Source organism: Delphinapterus leucas, chromosome 3 (assembly GCF_059928025.1).
Source record: "Delphinapterus leucas isolate spDelLeu-1000000601 "Yukka" chromosome 3, BTC_Dleu_Yukka2, whole genome shotgun sequence".
Taxonomy (NCBI): Eukaryota; Metazoa; Chordata; class Mammalia; order Artiodactyla; family Monodontidae; genus Delphinapterus; species Delphinapterus leucas.
In genome coordinates, this window is record NC_143131.1 from 45,419,598 (window position 1) to 45,438,567 (window position 18,970).

Consider the following 18,970-nt stretch of genomic DNA (forward strand, 5'->3'; position numbering starts at 1 on the left):
TATTGTTTGTATTGACTACTCCCTCCAGCACGTTCTATATTCACGTATGGAATACAATTCTGAAAATACTTCTTTTGACCTACTTAAGTCTTTATCCTCCCATTTTAGTTGTTTATCTCCACCTCAGATAACTCACAGAGGCATCAGTCAATGTAAAACTTTTACTACTTTTCACTGATAAACCCACCCAAAGGGGCTTTTGTTTGAGATGAATTAACTGTTCTCTCTCCTCTTCTCTGACAGTTTAACATCTGTGTGGCCACAAGAAAAGCTTTCAATAGTTCAACCTTCAGCTCTTCCTCTGGTGGGAACTGAGAATAAGAATGATGACCTTGTCTGAACAACCTGAAACTGATTCCAGCCTCTACAGAAGGTTTTGCAGTTTTATATCCCAGTAGAGTCCAAGACTTTAGGCAGAATGTGAGAACTGAAAGCCCGATGTTGCTGTACAGGCTTCTCTTGAAAGGGCTTTGGCCTGATTCATCTGCACCTCATTATTAATTTACCTTTTGCTGCAGCAGAGGCCAAAAGAAAAATGCCCAAGGACCAAATCTCAAAGAGGCCTCACTGAGCACACTGAACAGGCTTTATCCTGCTGTTTCTGGAAAGCAGTCCCAAATTAGTACAGAAATAAGAATAAGTTGTTCCAGCAACACAAGTCTGCTTCTTTTCCAAACTAGTCTTTTAAAAAAAGTACATAGAAAAGTAAGAGTTAAACAATGCTTCAAAAAGTTACTAAATCCAGCAAAAGCGTTGGAACTTGGGTAAGTAGTCACTTAGGGATAACACTGATTGGAAGAGCAAAGTGACTGAGAATTTTTGAAATCCTAGTTTACAGATTTAAGTTCTTAACTATTAAAAGTCACTCAAATCATATTTATTGTGAAATCAGCATCTTCTGGAGAAGGCACAGTAAAATGCAGTGGATGTGCTCAGTTTTATAGATGAGGTGAAATAAATTGAAATCAGAATCAGACAACCAAAACGTGGACCAGGTTGTTGCAGTATTTAAATACACTTGTTTAAAACTGCTCTAAGGACACAGATATAGATGTGTATGAAGATACATTTTTTTCTGGACTGATAATCACGAACGTTGGCTATTTTTAGTTTTCATTTTATGTTCAGTGTAAAGCTACTCAGTTGAGCTTTCTAACCACATACTAGTGACAGTTTCTAATATAAAACGTTTTGTCTGGTCAGTGAGGCTAGAGTCCATTTTAATTTTTCTATATGCTTTCTTATATTAAAAACCAAATACAGGGTTTCCCTCGTGGTGCAGTGGTTGAGAGTCCGCCTGCCGATGCAGGGGACGCGGGTTCGTGCCCCGGTCCGGGAAGATCCCACATGCCGCGGAGCGGCTGGGCCCATGAGCCATGGCTGCTGAGCCTGTGCGTCCGGAGCCTGTGCTCCGCAGCGGGAGAGGCCACAACAGTGAGAGGCCCGTGTAGCGCAAAAAAAAAAACAAACAAAACAAAAACTAAAAACATTCTAAGTTAAATATCATTACCTATTCCATTATGCAAAAAAATTGGGGAAGTGGGAAGCCATCCCATTAAAGTTAGAACTAGTAGAAAAACATTACGCAAGACATTCTCTAGGAATCCAATGCAAGACATTCTCTAGGAATCCAAACATTTTTTCCTGGTAACATATTTATTTCACTGCCCATTCATGACCAGTAGATTTCAGTTGTGTTATGTTCTAGTTGTTAAACTTCCTGAAATAAAAAAAAAGCACCTCAAGACCCACCAGAATAGAGTCTTCTGAATACTAACAAGTTATTATGTGGTCATATTTTGAGTAGAGCCATAGGAGAGAAAAAGGAAATCTACAGTTTCATGAACTCTATTGCAGATTTTTGAGTAGAGTATGCTATTCCTCAGAGCTATGGGTACTTTTGTACTTCTTTACTTCTTTGTTCCTTACAAAGTATTATTGTTTTATGTTTTCCATTGTCCAGACCCCAAGAACCTTGAGTGAAGAACCAGCAGTCTGTGCCGGGTTTGAATTCACCATTAGCACCCAGGGTAACCTCAGTCCACAGAATGTAAGAAGACAAGCAAGGCAATGTTTGTGGAGTCCAGCGACTGAACCCGCTCCACTCCAGAAGAAATACCCCAATTGTCCTTCCTAAGCAAAAATTGCCACGATTCCCCATAAACAAGCAGTTGTCCGTTGACTGTTATAAATAGACTTTAATACACAACCAGCTGTCTGAGAGAGTTTATAACTGTTGACCAAAGACACAGTGGGGAAGGGAAATGGGAGATTTCCGCATAGCAGGAGAATGGCTTGTCTGCAGTGAGTGAGCTTGTGCACAGATCCCCCATTAAAAATATGTCAGCATGCCTGGATTCGAGCTAAAATTAGGGAAAGGCACAATGGGCTTCATGTTGGAGTCTTCTCAATAGTTACTGTATTCTTGTCTCATGGGCACCCTCGAATTCAGGATTGTGAAATAAGTGGCAGTCACCAGCAGATAGCCTGTAAAGTGCTGGTCAAAGGAGATATTTTAGACGATACAGAGCAAGATGCACCAGTTTGGCTGTGATAAGAGCTAACCTTTCCCCCTGGTTCTTCCCCCATTTCCGGTACTGTTTTCTTTTATCTTTAAGATGATTCTCCTTTTCCTTCTTTCCCAACCTCCCCAGATAAACTGTTGAGAACACCCCTAAAGAATGGTTATCTTCACCAGGCCCAATCCCTGGGGCAAGATGGTGTCTCAAAAATCTGATGGGGTGTGATAGAATGGGGCCGGAGCAGCCTGCCAGGAGCACACGCTTCCCTGTTCTGCCGCAGGATCCCACCCACGGCTGCTCTGAGTTCTGACCAGCCAGCCGGAGATCACCGGCTGTGGCTATGGCTGAAGGTGCAAGGGCTGTTGTTGCAAAGCTGAATGAAACTAAGCGTGGAAGGACAAACAGTTCTTAGAGGAACGAATATGGACACAAAGGGGCAGACCCAGAAGACAGACACAGGAGTAGAACCCAGAAGGGAAGACTTACATTTCTTTCCCCTGTAAACTAAGTAAGGACAGAGAATGAAGGCCATATTTGAAGAGAAAAGAGTAAGTTGTGTGTAGTTTTTAGATATACCTCTTCCCAAAGGTCTGTGAAATATGCTTTGAGACACTGAAATTTCTCTTCAAATTCCCAGTTTGATCCCCACCCGCTAAAAATTTTAAGAGGTATTATGAACTTTTTACATTGAAGTATAATTGATGTAATTATATTAGGCTCAGGTGTACAACATAGTGATTTGATATTTTCATATATTACAAAATGATCACCATGATAGATCTCATTACCATCTGTTACCGTACGAAGACAGTGCCTCGTTTACTATTTTTGCCCACACTTCACGTTTCATACCCATGACTCATTTATTTTACAACTGGAAGTTTGTACCTCTTCATCTCCCTCACCTATTTTACTCATTCACCCACCACCACGGCCTCCCCTCTGGCAGCCACCAGTTTGTTCTCTGTATCTACGCCTCTGTTTCTGTTTTGTTATGTTTGCTCATTTGTTTTTTAGATTCTATATATGAGTGATATTATATGGTATTTCTCTTTCTCTGTATGACTAATTTCACTTAGCATAATACCCCTTAGATCTCTCCATGGTGTCGCAAATGGAAAGATATCATTTCTTATGGCTAATATCCCATTGTGTGTGTGCACGTATATATATGTACACACACTGTGTGTGCGTATATATACACATTCTGTGTGTGTGTGTATATATATATATATATATATCCCACATCTTTAGCCACTCGTCAGTTAAACACTTATGCTCCTTCCATATTAGAGAGTATTATAAATTCTCTGTGGAGAAAAAGCCTCTCATGACTGGCTTTGAACTATCCAGAGCTAGCACCCATCCTATAATTCCAGCTTACCCTGAAATTAACATGAATGAGGAAGTTTATGGCTAAACGAGAATTTTTTTTCCTTCTGGTTGAGAAACATGCAATTTAACACCAGGTCCTATTTTTTTTAGGAATTAGAAGTTCTATTCTATAGACTGAAAAATTTTAAGCTGAGTAAACAAGGGCATGTACCTCTAGAGATATATACCCTGAAGATCTGAGATATTGGATATCTCCTACTACACACCTACATACAACTACTCTTTCCTCAATAAACCTGTTCATTCATTTCCTCTTTTAGAAAGTAGCACCTAACTCAGTATTATAAGAGGGTTAAATGAGTTAGAAGAGTGCCTTGCACCTGGCACTCAATAGTGTAACCTATTACAAATTCATTCGTTTCAAAACTTCCTGAGTCTTTTTCTTCCAGGATAACTTTGTACCAAAGCATAACGTTCAGACAGAAGTGCATGTAAGATACCTCTTGGTAAATCTTCATGAACTGAGGATAACCATGAGAGCCCTGCCTGGAATAAGAACATTCCCAGCACCTTAAGACCCTCCCCTCTAGCCATTGCTGCCTCACCTGCCAGCTAACAATAACCATTATCCTGACAATATTAGTTTTGCTTTTTTAAAATATACTTTTATATTTATAATTGTTATGCTTTATATATAAGATATATTTATATTTATGATATAATTATAAAATACAGCATAAAATTTGCCATCTTAACCATTTACGTGTATAGTTTTGTAGTGTTAGCTATGTTCACAGTGTTGTGCTACCATCATCGGCACTCATTTCTAGAGCTCTTTATCCGTAAACTGCAACTCTGTACCCATTAAACAATCTCTCTATTCCCACCCCCAGGTCTTGCCAACCACCTTATATTTTCAGTCTCTGAATCTGACTATTCTAGGTACCTCATATAAGTGGAATCGCACAGTATTGGTCCTCGTTTTGGCCGTTTGTTTTCTCTAAAAATGGAATCATCCAAGTGTGTATTCTTCTGTGTCTGGCTTTCCCCACCTCAATATCATGTCTGTGGGATTCATCACTCCTGTTGCAGACAGTTACACTTTATTTATTCTCACCATTACATAGTATTCCTCTGTGTGACCATACCATAATTTATTCTACTGGTGATAGGCATTTGGGTAGTTTCCAGTTTGAGGGTTTTTATATATAGTACTGCTATATCTTAGGAGCAACATTGCTAGGCCATAGGTGCATGTGTTCAGCTTTAGCAGATAGCCCCATGAAGTTTTTTTTACTACAAGTCACTATAGAGAAGTGATCTCTTGTATCATGTGACTTAGATAATCTTCCAAGAAGAGCAATTACATGTTTGAATACATATGATGCCACAGGCTCTGCCCAGAACAGTTCTTCTCTTCCCAGGGTCTATCTGCCCACCCCACTTCCCTCAACTTCCCCTACCTCAAATCCATGCTCCAGCTCCACTGGGCTTTCTGCACTTACCCAAATGCAGGTCTTACTCTCCCTTCTTTTCTAGGCCATTGTGGGTACTGCTTTGTTCAGCTGGAAAATCTCACTACCCCACCCCAATAGTGTTTCAAATCAGTGGGGGAAAGTGTGAATAGACAATAAAAAGGGTCAGGACAGTTGGCTATTTATGTATTGTTTCAGTTGGCTATTTAAAAAAAAAAGATTCTCATCAGGTAAGAATGCATTTAACTGCAAGTAACCAAAAAAACTAACAGTGACCTAAACAGCTAGGGCTACATTTTCTCATGTAAGTCAGGAGAGATAGTTGCTAGCAGTGGCCCACCTGCTCAATGATACCGTTGGGCAGAGGTTGGCCAAACTATGGCCCATGAGCCAATCACTACCGGGTTTTGTACAACTCACAGACTAAGGATGGTCTTTTTAAACGATAAAAAAGAAAGCAAAAAAATGTTATGTGGCAAGTGAAAAGTCTATGAAATTCAAGTTTTGGTGCCTATGAATAAAGTCGTTGGAATACAGCTCTGCTCATTTGTTGACATTTCCTCTGTGGCTGCTTCCACAGTGCAACAGCAGGGTTGAGTAGTTGTGGCCGACTGTATGGCCCACAAAGCCTAAGATAGTAACTATCTGGCCCCTTACAGAAAAAGCTTGCTGATCTCTGCCCTACAGAACCCAAGGTCATTTCAGTTTTCTCCTTTGCCATCTTTGCCACATGACCCCCAGTAATTTGCTAGGCCCCAAGCTCCAAAGCCGAGCTTTCCTGGAAACCATGCAGACCTCTACTTCCACCTCGTAGACCAGAATATCACAGGGCCCTAGATGCAGGAGGGTGTGGGAGATATCCATGTCTCCTCACTCAGAAACAAACTTCAGAAGGAGGAAACGTGTAGGTAAAACTATCAATACAAAACACAAAAACGAGGAAGTGCAGAATGTGTATGATCCTTTTACATGGAAAACTAAGCAAACATGAAACCAAGAGTCAATAAAGACAGTGATTGACTTGTCTATATAAAATCTCCATGTAGAAAAGATAAACTTTATATATTTGCCACATGCTAAGAGTTTCTACAAGAAAATAGAGAAATGATAGAGAAATTCAAAGAATTCACGTGTCCTACAAGATATTCAAATCTTCATTTTTAAAGATGCAACTTAAAACAATGAAATAATCAGATTAACAAAAATTATCTTGCTCAGTGTGTGTGGGGGGCAGGGAGAGAATGGACACTCACAGTGGATGAGAATATAATTTGATACAGTCCTTTTTAGGAGGAAGCTCAGTATTGCAGCAAGACCAAGACACATCTCTGACTAGCTGTTCTATGTCTAGCACTTTCCCCTAGAGAAATTCTCCTAGAGCATGAAGAAATGTACTCAAAAATTATCATAGCACTCTAACAGCATGTAACTTTAAATATTCTCTGAGGACCCACCAAGAATGCAATCCGTTAATTGGAACTTTGTTCATATGAAAAGCAAGCAATCTGGCAGGGCACAGTCAGGCCAATGGTAATGACTTCAGGATAGGATCAGTGGTGGAAGGTGGGCCTTTCATTTGTATACTTTGCTATTCTTTACATTTAAATCACAGACTACTTCCATAAATGTGTTGAAGTTCGGTTGCAGGAGTACTAAAAATCTAGCAAACAAGTTAGTGCATCCATTTAAAAAATGCCATAAAACTGAGACACAGCTTGGAACAGACAGGCGCCAGGGACCGTTATGTCTTCTAACTCAGTCCCCACCCCGACCACTATTCTTCCATATTGTCAACTTCATAAATTATGCTGCAAGGACAGGCTAACATGGAGAACTATGAATACTGCTGAGAACATTGAATGCAGTGATCTTAAGGTTATTTCCAAATGTAACTGATGTATTCCTCCCCTTTCCTAGGATTTTAGGACCCATCATACAATATTAAGGTATTCAGTAAATGCAGAGTGTCATCTTGAACTTTTCAGTTTCTCTTCTGCATCAACATCTAAGAAGTAATTTTTGCATGAATAGTCACATCGGAATACTTCCTTATATTTTTGTAGCTAGGTTTTAGAACTTAAAACCAAAAGTCATGAATAAATACTATAAAGGACAAACATTTCAAAGAGCATTTGAGTTACTTCTCTTTTCTGTGATCCTAGACAATAAGATTTGTGACCCAATACCTTTACTCATTCTGATTCAGACTCTCAAGGATATCAAAAGATAGCATGAGACCCACAAAACTAGTACAGATTGTAAAGAATATTAAAGATAGTAAAAGAGCTAATATAACTGAGTTAAACCATCTTTAGGCAGAAAGTCTCTTAAGTGATAATGAGAGACTTAATCTGTCTGTGAGGTTCAAGTTCTCTGCACCCAGGGTCAGTCTCCAGCGATGTCATCCATACCCAGAGGTTCCCAGGCTCTCAGCTGACACTCACTACTATCTAAAGCCTGGTGTCCTGCACCACGACTAGCCCATGCAGAATGCTCCCTTGCACAGAGTCCTCACCTACTCCAAAGAGGCCAGGAATGTTAGCTGGGGAGGAGTTGACAGTCTGAGACTTAAGCCAGCTTTGGGCCAGCTGCAGGCCTATGGTACAGAGACAGACAAGAGGAGGGGAATAGCTTGGAAAGGTCCAAAGCAGAGCCCTGATTAACACCAGTAACAGTTCTACCCCTACCCCAAGGGCAGGCACACACCCATTCCAACTCCTCCTTCCCCTCCTAAGTGACCCCCAAGGTGACACAGAACCTGGCCAACTCACCCACCTAGGACAGAGCAGTATCCAGACATCCTGACACACAGTGGGCCCAGCTCCCCCAGTGATGGGGTGGTGAGAACAGCACTAGAGGGGCCTCTGCCCACAAAGACAAGCATCCAAGGAGGAGTTACTCTCATAGCTCCATCCTTCCTACTGTGCTTTGACAAATAGAAACCAAAGAGCTTCAAAGAGCTCTCATCGCTATGAGGACTAACCCCAGGCCCTCACTAGAGTCCCGAGATTGCAGTGGCTGTGAGGCTGGTGGGAGGCTCCAGCGTATCTCAAAAGCAGCCTCACTTTTCTATCAGGGATGTGTTCATGCAATACACACTCATTGTGTTCACCATCCCGGACCATCAAGGAGAAAAGCCTGACCTTGATGGGACCGCAGACCTGGAAGAACCACGCATGTCTCCCGACATTAAGGGGAGTTGGAAGCTGGGTGCAGCAATACTCTTTGCAGGCATCTCTGAAGTTTCACCTTGTGATCCTGCAGGTGATAGAACTTTTCTGCTGGAGACTTGGCCTGGCCAGGTCCTGTCTACCAGTGACACTGGCCTGGGAACCCCAGGACCAGCTGCTCCACATCAGGGATAAAGGGTTCCTGCAGGTAAGGCAGGAGAAACAGAGGGGGTTGTGTGAGGAACCAGGACATAACCAGCATCCCTGTATCCTGCCTGCCATTGGTGTAGACACACTCATTCAGGCCGGTGTCAGTAACATCAGCGATGGAAACTTTTCCTCTGCCATGAGGGTGGGTACCAGCTCTACCCAATACCTTAGTGAACAGTAGATCTCCAATAATGATCCTCTGTCTGACAGATAGGATGGAAAGATAATGGGAAAAAAAACCCAGAAGGAATCTTTTGGTGCCCCTCCAATGATCCTCGAACTCTAGAAGTAGCTCAGCTGTGGTGGGGGTAATAGGTACTCAGGCCCACAGCTGTATCAAGGAAATCCCCAAGAAGGAAGCTGTTTCAAAATGGAGAAGCCAGTAACTGTATAGGATCTGGGAGCCTGGACAAAAGAACAGAGGATGCTCAAGGAGGCTGCTATCACAGAACGTCTCACAGAGGAAGCTCCTTCCTCCCCATGCACCCGGCCTCACAGGATAGGGCGAAGACTAAGTAGCCCCAGCACATGCACACCCACCCACTAAGCCAGCTCTGACTCCACAGCAGCCAGGCATGGACAGAGATTCCTCTAATCCCATCACCTACCACTTGTATTAAGGCCAAGAAAGACAGCTCCGAGGCTGACAATAATCCCAGTCACCATGACCTAGGATAAGCCACTTGCCCCGTCATGTCTCCTAAACACACTGTAGTTGCCCAGGTTACCAGATGTACACTTCATGCTTTAGAGCATCCTCGCACACAGAATATCAAGGACATCAGCCACAAAACTTAAGAACACCTCACCATCAGAGCTACAGAGCCAAGACCAGGAAACAGACTCCTTTCCTGCTAGACCAGCTCTGGAGTATTTCCTGTCCCCAACTCCTAGCTCTACCCCCAAGAGGCCCAAACATTTGCGGTCTCTTACACCCCACTCCCACACTGGCCCCGCAAAATGCTACCAGGCAGGTTCTGGAACATTCGTTCCCTGGCAGGGACCAGAGCTCCAGTTACTTACTTTTGAACGTGAGGGGGAAGCTGCGTTGCCTGGCAGAAAAGGTCTCATTCATCTGGGAAGGCAGAATCTGGCCGGGACAGTCCTATGGCTCTGGCTAAACCGCATGAACCAAAAACCCAGAGCCGAAAGCACAGGGACAAACCAAAGCAGCCCCTCCTACCGATACCATCCCCATTGTGCCTACTCTCAGATCCTGGACTGCCCTCTCCATGGCCTTTAAATATCCTTCTGCACAGGTGTAGACCCTTGTCTAACCCCTGCAACCTGGGGCCGATCCTGAATACAAGAAGAACTGAATTCAGGTGAGAGAACTTCCCTCTCCCAGCACAACTTCAACACCTACTCCTGCTTATAGATGGAGGTGCAAGAAGAGATAATACAGAGTATTTCTTAACCTAAACCCGAAAGCACAGCACACAGTTAGTAGGTAGATGCACTTATGAGGAGGGTGTCAGCCTATGTCAGCCCAAACGCTGGCAATAAGACAGAGGGGGGCAGTTTACAAGTTATATAACTTTACCCTACCTTTGACTCCTCCAGAGTGGTGCTCTTTAGCCTTTAGCAAACAAACAGCAGAATCACCAAGAGGGTTTGTTAAATCATCTATTGCTGGGCCCCATTCCCAGGGTCCCTGATTCAGAGGTCTTGGGTGAGATCCGAGAATTTCTCTAACAAGTTCCCAGGTGATGTTGGTTCTGAGGCTACACTTTCAGAACAACTGATCCAATCATCTACACCAGGACTAGTAGATAGAAGTTGCTCACTAAGTGTATATTGATTCATTGATAACAAGCCATGCCTGGTGTGTTTTGCAGCTCTAGAATTCTTTAAAACAAAAACAAAAACAAAAAACCTTTGGAGTTCCCTGGTGGTCCGATGGGTAGGACTCCGTGTTCCCAGTGCGGGGCGGTGGGGGGGTGGAGGGGGCGGGGTTCGATCCCTGATCTGGGAACTGGATCCCACACACGTGCTGCAACTAAGAGCTCACATCGCATAACTGAGTCTTCACACGGCAACTAAGATCCCACGTGCCGCAACTAAGACCCGGCGCAGCCAAAATAAATAAATAAAAATAAATCTTTAAAAAAAAACCCTTCAGTTTAAAAAGAGAAAATTCACTAAATCTGGAAATTATTGGAGGAAGTATCCGTGTAAGCAAAGTAACTGGTATTTGGAATTCATGTTCCCAACATTCTTTTATCTTGTTTGAGGAGAGGAAATAGCTGGATCTCCAAAATTTTTGAATAATGAAGACTTAAGAAGCCAATACAGTCCTCCTCATGCTTCTTAACACTTACAGGTTATTATGAATATCATAGTAATAGTCTGTCAAGTAAACATGCAAGGGAGGCATACTTCATTCACAAATTAACCCGCACTTCACAATATTTGCTTTTCTTAGAAGACCAAATCACATTGACACACACACACACTGAAAAGAAGAGAAACTCGAAGTTCATTTATTCTCACTAAAAAATTTGGAGTGTGTGTCCCAAATTATACAAATGTATCGAAAGGAGCCATAATCAGGACATTTCATCTTTTTAAAAAAGTAAATTTATTTAGTTTTGGCTGTGCTGGGTCTTCGTTTCTGTGCACGGGCTTTCTCTAGTTGTGGCGAGCAGGGGCCACTCTTCATCGCGGTGCGCGGGCCTCTCACTATCACGGCCTGTCTTGTTGTGAAGCACAGGCTCCAGGCGCGCAGGCTCAGTAGTTGTGGCTCACGGGCCTATTCACTCCGTGGCCCGTGGGATCTTCCCAGACCAGGGCTCAAACCCGTTGTACTGGCAAGCAGATTCTCAACCACTGCACCACCAGGGAAGCCCACCGGACATTCCATCTTTAGAAATGCTTCACCAACATTAGCTAATAGTCTCACACAGCAAGCTGGTAGGCGTGATTATCCTTGTTTTGCGGATGGAGAAATTGAGCAAGGAGGTAATGACTTGCCCCAGGCAGGCATGAGTCAGCACCAAATGCAGAGACTATGTTAAGACAATTGCTTTGGATTTTCGTCTCTTAAAAATCAAGAAATACAAAACAGAAACAAAGAAGAAAATAACTCAATTTAGAAAAATGTGCTTTGGTGTGAGAAATAGGCTTTTTTTTTTTTTTTAAACTAAGAACAGAATTTCACAAGCTAATAATTTGTATGCCCCCCAAGGTTCCTGCTAATTACCACCTCCTCCTCTGGGATGTCTTTCTAGTCAATGAGAGGTTGATGATAACTCCCTCTTTCTACCTGATATGCTTTGCTTTTTAATGAGTAGTTTTTTATGAAACCCAATTAAATATGTAGTGAGCTTATGAAATTTCTAGCAAGCATGGCTTTCCTTTTTGTTTACATAAATTAATCTTCAAATTCTGAGCAAAGAATAAAGGGGTTGCTCCCATGTAATCCCCAGACCTTCCCTAAATGGCTTCAAAAGCTGTATCAAGTATGAATGTGTTAATTAAAATCCTTCATGACTTTGTAAATTGCTCTGAATAAAGCCTTTCAATAGTAATCTTGAACGAGAAGCTTGTTTTAGTAATTTATAGCTAAGCAGCTGTTGTTCTGGTAGCATCTTCAGTTTCTTTTACACAAGAAAATCTGAAAAGGAGTCATGTAGACAGGAAGACCAGATTGCTTTCCATGGTAAATGTTTTTGTATGCTTATCTCATAGAACTCTTAAAGTTTCAGAGAAGTAAACACCAGAAAAGACCATTCGTTAACCATCACACGGGAGAAAATGTTGGCCAATAATATGTTCGATTCATATTCCAATGGATTTTCTATTTCATCATTGCCATGTGATAGCTGAGCGTGTGTGATTAGCACATGGGCTAGCAAAATACAAGTCAACTTCTCTGAGGCCCTGCAAAGCTTAGCAAATGCCTCTTCAAGGGTGTAAGGTAGGATTGACTGCTCAAGTTATTTCCTCTGGTATACCTGTCTGCACCACTCAGTTCGGTCCACTTGGACTTGGCAAGAATCAGGAGCTGATGAAAAGTACATAGTTACTAATATGCTCAGGATCTTCTTGGCACTTGAGGTAATTTATGTAAAGCATATATTATAAATTGTAAATTACAATTCTCTTCCGTATACAAGAATGTCATATACTTCAGTAATGCAATTATTTCTAAGCTTTTGATTGAGTACCAGCAAAAAGAAATTAACATTTACCCCCAAATCTATATGTGTGTTTAGTCATTCATTAATAAACTATACATGTATAATCTCTAATAATATATTATATAAGACACAAAAAATAGAATTTGAAAATGGATAAGAAAATAAATAGGAATAGTTGCTCTAGTATTTTCTTCCTTCTTTCAATGGATAATCTTTGGAGACTACTGCTCTAATGGAATGTTAAATCTATCTTGAAAATAAGGGGTGATAACTATAATTAGCATTTAACATCGTGTAAGTAAATACTGCAAAAAATCATTAATTCTCATGCTTTATGTATATTAACTTGTTTTATCTTGGTATCAGCATTATGCAAGAGGTATAATTATTATCTTCACTTCCCAAATGATGAAACTGAGCACAAACTTGTCACCTAACTTGCCTGTGGCCAAATAATTACAAAGTAAGAGGATGTGATTTAAACCCAGGCAGTCTAGACCTAGATTCCAGCTGAAACTGAAGACCTGGCAAGTTATTATCGTTCTAACCAGTGAGTGATAGAGGCCCCAACGCATTAGTTTCCATAATACCTGCATAATGGCATGTATCCTACCATATTAAAATTGTTCTTTTGAGTGTTTCTCTCTCCCACTAGAATAGAAACTTCTTGAGTCTGGTGACTGAAGCATTTTTATATTTGTATCACAGCACTGAGAACAGTGCCTGATATCTAGAAAGCACTTGGTATAGACACTTGTTGAATGGATGGCTGGATGAAAGAAGAAAAGATTTTAAAAATGGATGGATCAAGGGGTAGATTTACCTAAAGCTACTAGATATCCACTGAAAAAAATTTTTTTTCTTTTCCTTTTTTTTTTTTTTTCCTGCGGTACGCAGGCCTCTCACTGTTGTGGCCTCTCCTGTTGCGGAGTACAGGCTCCGGACGTGCAGGCTCAGCGGCCATGGCTTACGGGCCCAGCCGCTCCGCGGCATGTGGGATCTTCCCAGACCGGGGCACGAACCCGTGTCCCCTGCATCAGCAGGCGGACCTGCAACCACTGCGCCACCAGGGAAGCCCTCCGCTGAAATTTGAATGTCCTTGAAATAGGGACAGGAAGCTATCCTGCCAACAAAGATATTCTCAGACTTTCTTCTTAATGGGATATCGCTCCATTGCTAAGCCAACACATAGGAAAAAAATATCTGCTGATGTTATCCAAACCCCTTCAGATAGGAGTATTGTCCCATCCATGAGCTTTCCAATTCTTGACCCTAGAGAAACTGAAAAGATGAAAGAAGAAAAGATGGGAATGTTGTTTATGGAAATAATATGTCTCTCAGGAGCCTTATTCACAGTTTCTCTCATGAAAAGAACAAAACAACAAGCAAATCTGCCCTCATGCTCTGGAGTCAACAGGAAACTATTTCATTACAAACTTAGCCTGGATACCACTGGTGGGGGGGTAGGGGCATGTTGGGGGATGCATGGGTGAATGAATGAATGATGGGCTTGCTTCCTAAGAAATGGAATCCACATATCTAGGTCTCAATCCAGTCTCAGTCCAGCATATGTGGTTATACTTCCTTTAGCAATATGCTTTGTCATAACACGAGCTACCCAAGCTGCAAACTGACATTTATCCTCAAACCATGGGGGTTAGTGTATTTCCTTCCCTTCATTTTGAGTGGCACAAATCAGCACCAGAATGTGTCAGCCAAACCTTGAAAAGTTCCTTCTTATATTTGAAGCTGGAAAAACTTCAAGGCACTTTGACCCAAATGTACTTTCTAGTAAAACGTGTGTTTCTTTCACACCAGTTATTCTGTACATAGCTTAAAGCACAAAGGTCTCTGAATCAAAACAATGACTATGGAACTGCTTCAACAAATCAAACAATGTACATAATGTAATGTGATGGGTTCCATCTAAGTACTATATAATTTTGTCTGTTTTCCATTGCTTTATATTCTTTCAAAGGAAATGCAGTTTCATGTCAGTTGAATTCTGGACTTTCTTTGTTACAATTATATATATTGTATATATTAATTATTGAATATATAACATATTTTCTATATAATATATATTTTATTTAGGCTCATTAGTGTTGCTCTTTGGACCTTTCTTTTGTTTGAAGCAATCAGATACAACTATCACTGTTCTAAAACACTGCCAGTCAAACTCATCATTTCACTCTGAGAGCTGTGCCTGCCTGTCTTTATTCTTCCCTCCTCAGGACAATGTCCAGCACACCGTTGATAAATTTTTACTGAACTGAGTAACTGTTGAACTACTTCGCAAAGGTAGCATTTTTCAAAGATGTTCATTTTAATGAGTAGGGAGGGAGTAGAGTCCTGCTAAAGTGTGGTTAAGAGGACCAGCAGAGCAGCATCAGTGTCACCTAAGAGCTTCTTAGGAATGCAGAATCTCAAAAACTCTCTTTCATGTGCATTTGAACCAACTGGGGATTGTGGTAAAATGCAGGTTCTGACCCCAAGAGTTGGGGTGGGGCCCAAGATCCCGCAGTTCAGTGAGTTCCCAGGTGATGCCTACACAGCTAGTATGACTCCAAGGTCAGCGGCCCCAGCATCACCTGAGAACTTATTTGAGAAACAAATTCTCAGAGCCCACCCAAGACCTACTGAATCAAAAACTCTGGGCACGGGGCCTGGGAATCTATGATTTTAACAAGCTCTTTTGTGAATCTGATATATGCTAAAATTTTTAAAACCCCCGCTCTCTCTATAAAGTGTAACAATGATCATTCTTAGTCAGATTTTCCCAATTTTTAAAGGACTTTTATATTTAGTTACATAAGTTCATAGGGTTGCGTGGTACAAAGATTTTATTTTTTTAATTGATAAATTTATTTTTGGCTGCATTGGGTCTTCGTTGCTGCACGCAGGCTTTCTCTAGAGTTGCGGCAAGCAGGGGCTACTCTTCGTGCGGTGCGCAGGCTTCTCATTATGGTGGCTTCTCTTGCGGAGCACGGGCTCTAGGCGCATGGGCTTCAGTAGTTGTGGCTCACGGGCTCTAGAGCGCAGGCTCAGTAGTTGTGGCGCACGGGCTTAGCTGCTCCGTGGCATGTGGGATCTTCCCAGACCGGGGCTCGAACCCGTGTCCCCAGCATTGGCAGGAGGATTCTTAACCACTGTACCACCAAGAAAGTCCCCAGAGATTTTGTTTTAACAGTATAAAAGCAATGTAAACTGGTTCCAAGAACATGGAAGACTGGGGTACTGGAGAATCTCTCATATCACAGCATATAGAAATGTATAATACAAAACTAAGCTCCAAAGAAATAATAGGAAATCTCAAGATGAAAAAAATGATGTGGCAGAACAGTAAGCAAGGACGACAGAGTGTCCCAGGGGATGGGGTGTATTACCCACAAGGGAACAGAGATGTGGCCTGGGCCCAATGAAGTCAGGGACCTAAAATTAAGACTCCTTCAGAAAGCTGAGACACACACCCCCTCCCATAGTGAAAGGAGGTTTAGAAAAACGCTGCTCTCTGCCCAAGGAAGCTTGTCTTTTCCTCAGGCTCTGAGGAGGAAAAAGAAAGATTATGTGGGAGATTTCAATCCCCAATGGGCCGTGTGTGAATATGGAGACTGATTTAACACTGCAGGATGTGGAAATCCCAAAGTGAAATACCTGAAACTCCCGGGACCAGCGGAAGCAAAAATGAAACCTCCTTGCAGGAATGTTTCCACAGCCCAGAATAGCAGACTGTCACGAGAAGACAGAAAGAGAAAAGGTAAGTGTAAAAAAAAAAGACATTTTCAAACAAGGAAAGTCTACCATCCAAAAACCTTGGCCAAAGGAGCCACTAAAGATTGTACTTCAGTGCAAAGAAAAATGAACCCAGAAAGAATTTCTTACAATTCCACAATAAAAAGACAACCCAGTTTAAAAATGAGTAAAGAATTGGAATAGACATTTCTTCAAAGAAGATAAATGAGCAACCAATAAGCGTAAGAAAAGATGCTCAACATCATTAGCCTTTAGAGAAATGTAAACCAAAATCACAATGAAATAACAATTCATGCTCACTAGAACAGCTACAATTTTAAAAACCGATAGCAGTAAATGTTGGCAAAGGTGTGGAAAATTAGACCCCTTGTACCTTTCAAGTGTGAATGTAAAATAATGCAACCATTTTGGAAAATAGTTTGGCAGTTCCTCAAAATGCTAAACGTATAGTTGTCATGTGACCTCACAACTCCATTCCCAGGTATCTACCTATGAGAACTGAAACATGTTCACATAAAAACTTGTACATGAATATTCATAACAGCACTATTCATAATAGCCAAAGGTGGAACAACTCAAATGTTCATCAACTGGCGAATGGATAAAGTGTGATGCATCTATACAATGAAATATTATTTAATAATAAAAAAGGAATGAAGTACTGCTACATGCTACAACATGGATGAACCTTGAAAACATTACAGTAAGTGAAAGAAGGCCATCCCAAAACTTGGGAAAATGTCTAAAATCTTTATGGAGGAAATTATAAACATTTATTCCAGACAAAAATGAAGACTTAAATATTTGGTGGAAATCTCCCACCATATTTTCCTGTAGTAACTTTCCCTGTAGTAACACTTTAGGCCTTGCTTCCCACTCCTTAAGTGAGTTTTTAGTAGAGAGTTTGTCTGACCTCCATGGGTCCCATTTTCTCTATTGGATGCAGCTAATCTATTAAATTGCTCCAAGCAGTGCAGATTCTCCCTCTCTGTTGTCCCTCTTCACTCTATCTGACCTTAAGTAACAAAACTGGTTGGAGTGTTTACTTTGCAAGCCCAAACTTTCCCTATCCCAAGGTCTCCAAGACTGACTGGGGAAGAGAGTAGAGGAAACCATGTCTTCACAGATCTAAAGCACATTCCCTAACCACTTTTATCAACAATAAAAGCAATACTTTGATCACCATTTATCCATCTCTGCTAGAGCAATTTGGGAGGGAAAGGGGGGAATTATTTAATGATCTCCGAAAACCCCAACACGACATCATCACATTGAAGGCTTACTATGTGCTGTACCCTATTCTAAGTGTGCTTTGTGAATTAGCATTCTTAAGCCCCACCAAACTCTGAAATAAACACTATTGTTAGCCTTTTTGCATATGAGGAGAGTGGGACACACTGAGTAAATAAAAGGATGTATCACCTCATGAATGGAAAGATCCAATAAAATAAAGAGGTCATTTCTCTCCCAAATGATCCTGTAAATCCAGTGCAAACTACAATCAAAATTGCAACAGGTATTTTCACTAAACTTGAAAGTGGATCCTAAAATACACATAGAAGAGGAGAAACAAGAATAAAAAGCAAGAAAATTCAAGATTTTGAAGAAGAGTGGGGAGAGGGAGGTTAATCCTTCCAGATATTAAACTTAAGATAAATCAATGTGGTTGGTAGATAAATAGATCATCAATGGAGATTAACAAGTCCAGAAACAGAGCCAGTGTCCACAAGAACTTGGCGTGTGACAGAAGAAGCTTCACAAATCAGTGGAGAAAAGGGTGTGCTCATCTAATTAGCTGTCCATATAGAGCAATAAATTAGGCCTCACCTCACAAGAACATAGATTTATTTATTTATTTTTGCTGTGTTGGGTCTTCGTTTCTGTGTGAGGGCTTTCTCTAGTTGTGGCAAGCGGGGGCCACTCTTCATTGCGGTGCGCGGGCCTCTCACTATCGCGGCCTCTCTTCTTGCAGATCAGAGGCTCCAAACGCGCAGGCTCAGTAGTTGTGGCTCACGGGCCTAGTTGCTCCGTGGCATGTGGGATCCTCCCAGACCAGGGCTCGAACCTGTGTCCCCTGCATTAGCAGATTCTCAACCACTGCGCCACCAGGGAAGCCCAAGAACATGGGTTTAAATCAACACTTATTAAAGGTATATGTATGAAAAATAAAACATTTAAAACTTAAAAAAATTTTTAATACATTAAAATTAAGTGTCTAGACAACAAGAGACACAACATACAAAATTAAGACAAATACTAAGAGAAGATACATCCAATGTTAAGTTCTTAAAATCCAGTAGCCCTAGTATAAATTTCTTAGAACTTTACAAATCAATTTGAAAAACACTATCCTTTTTTTTTCA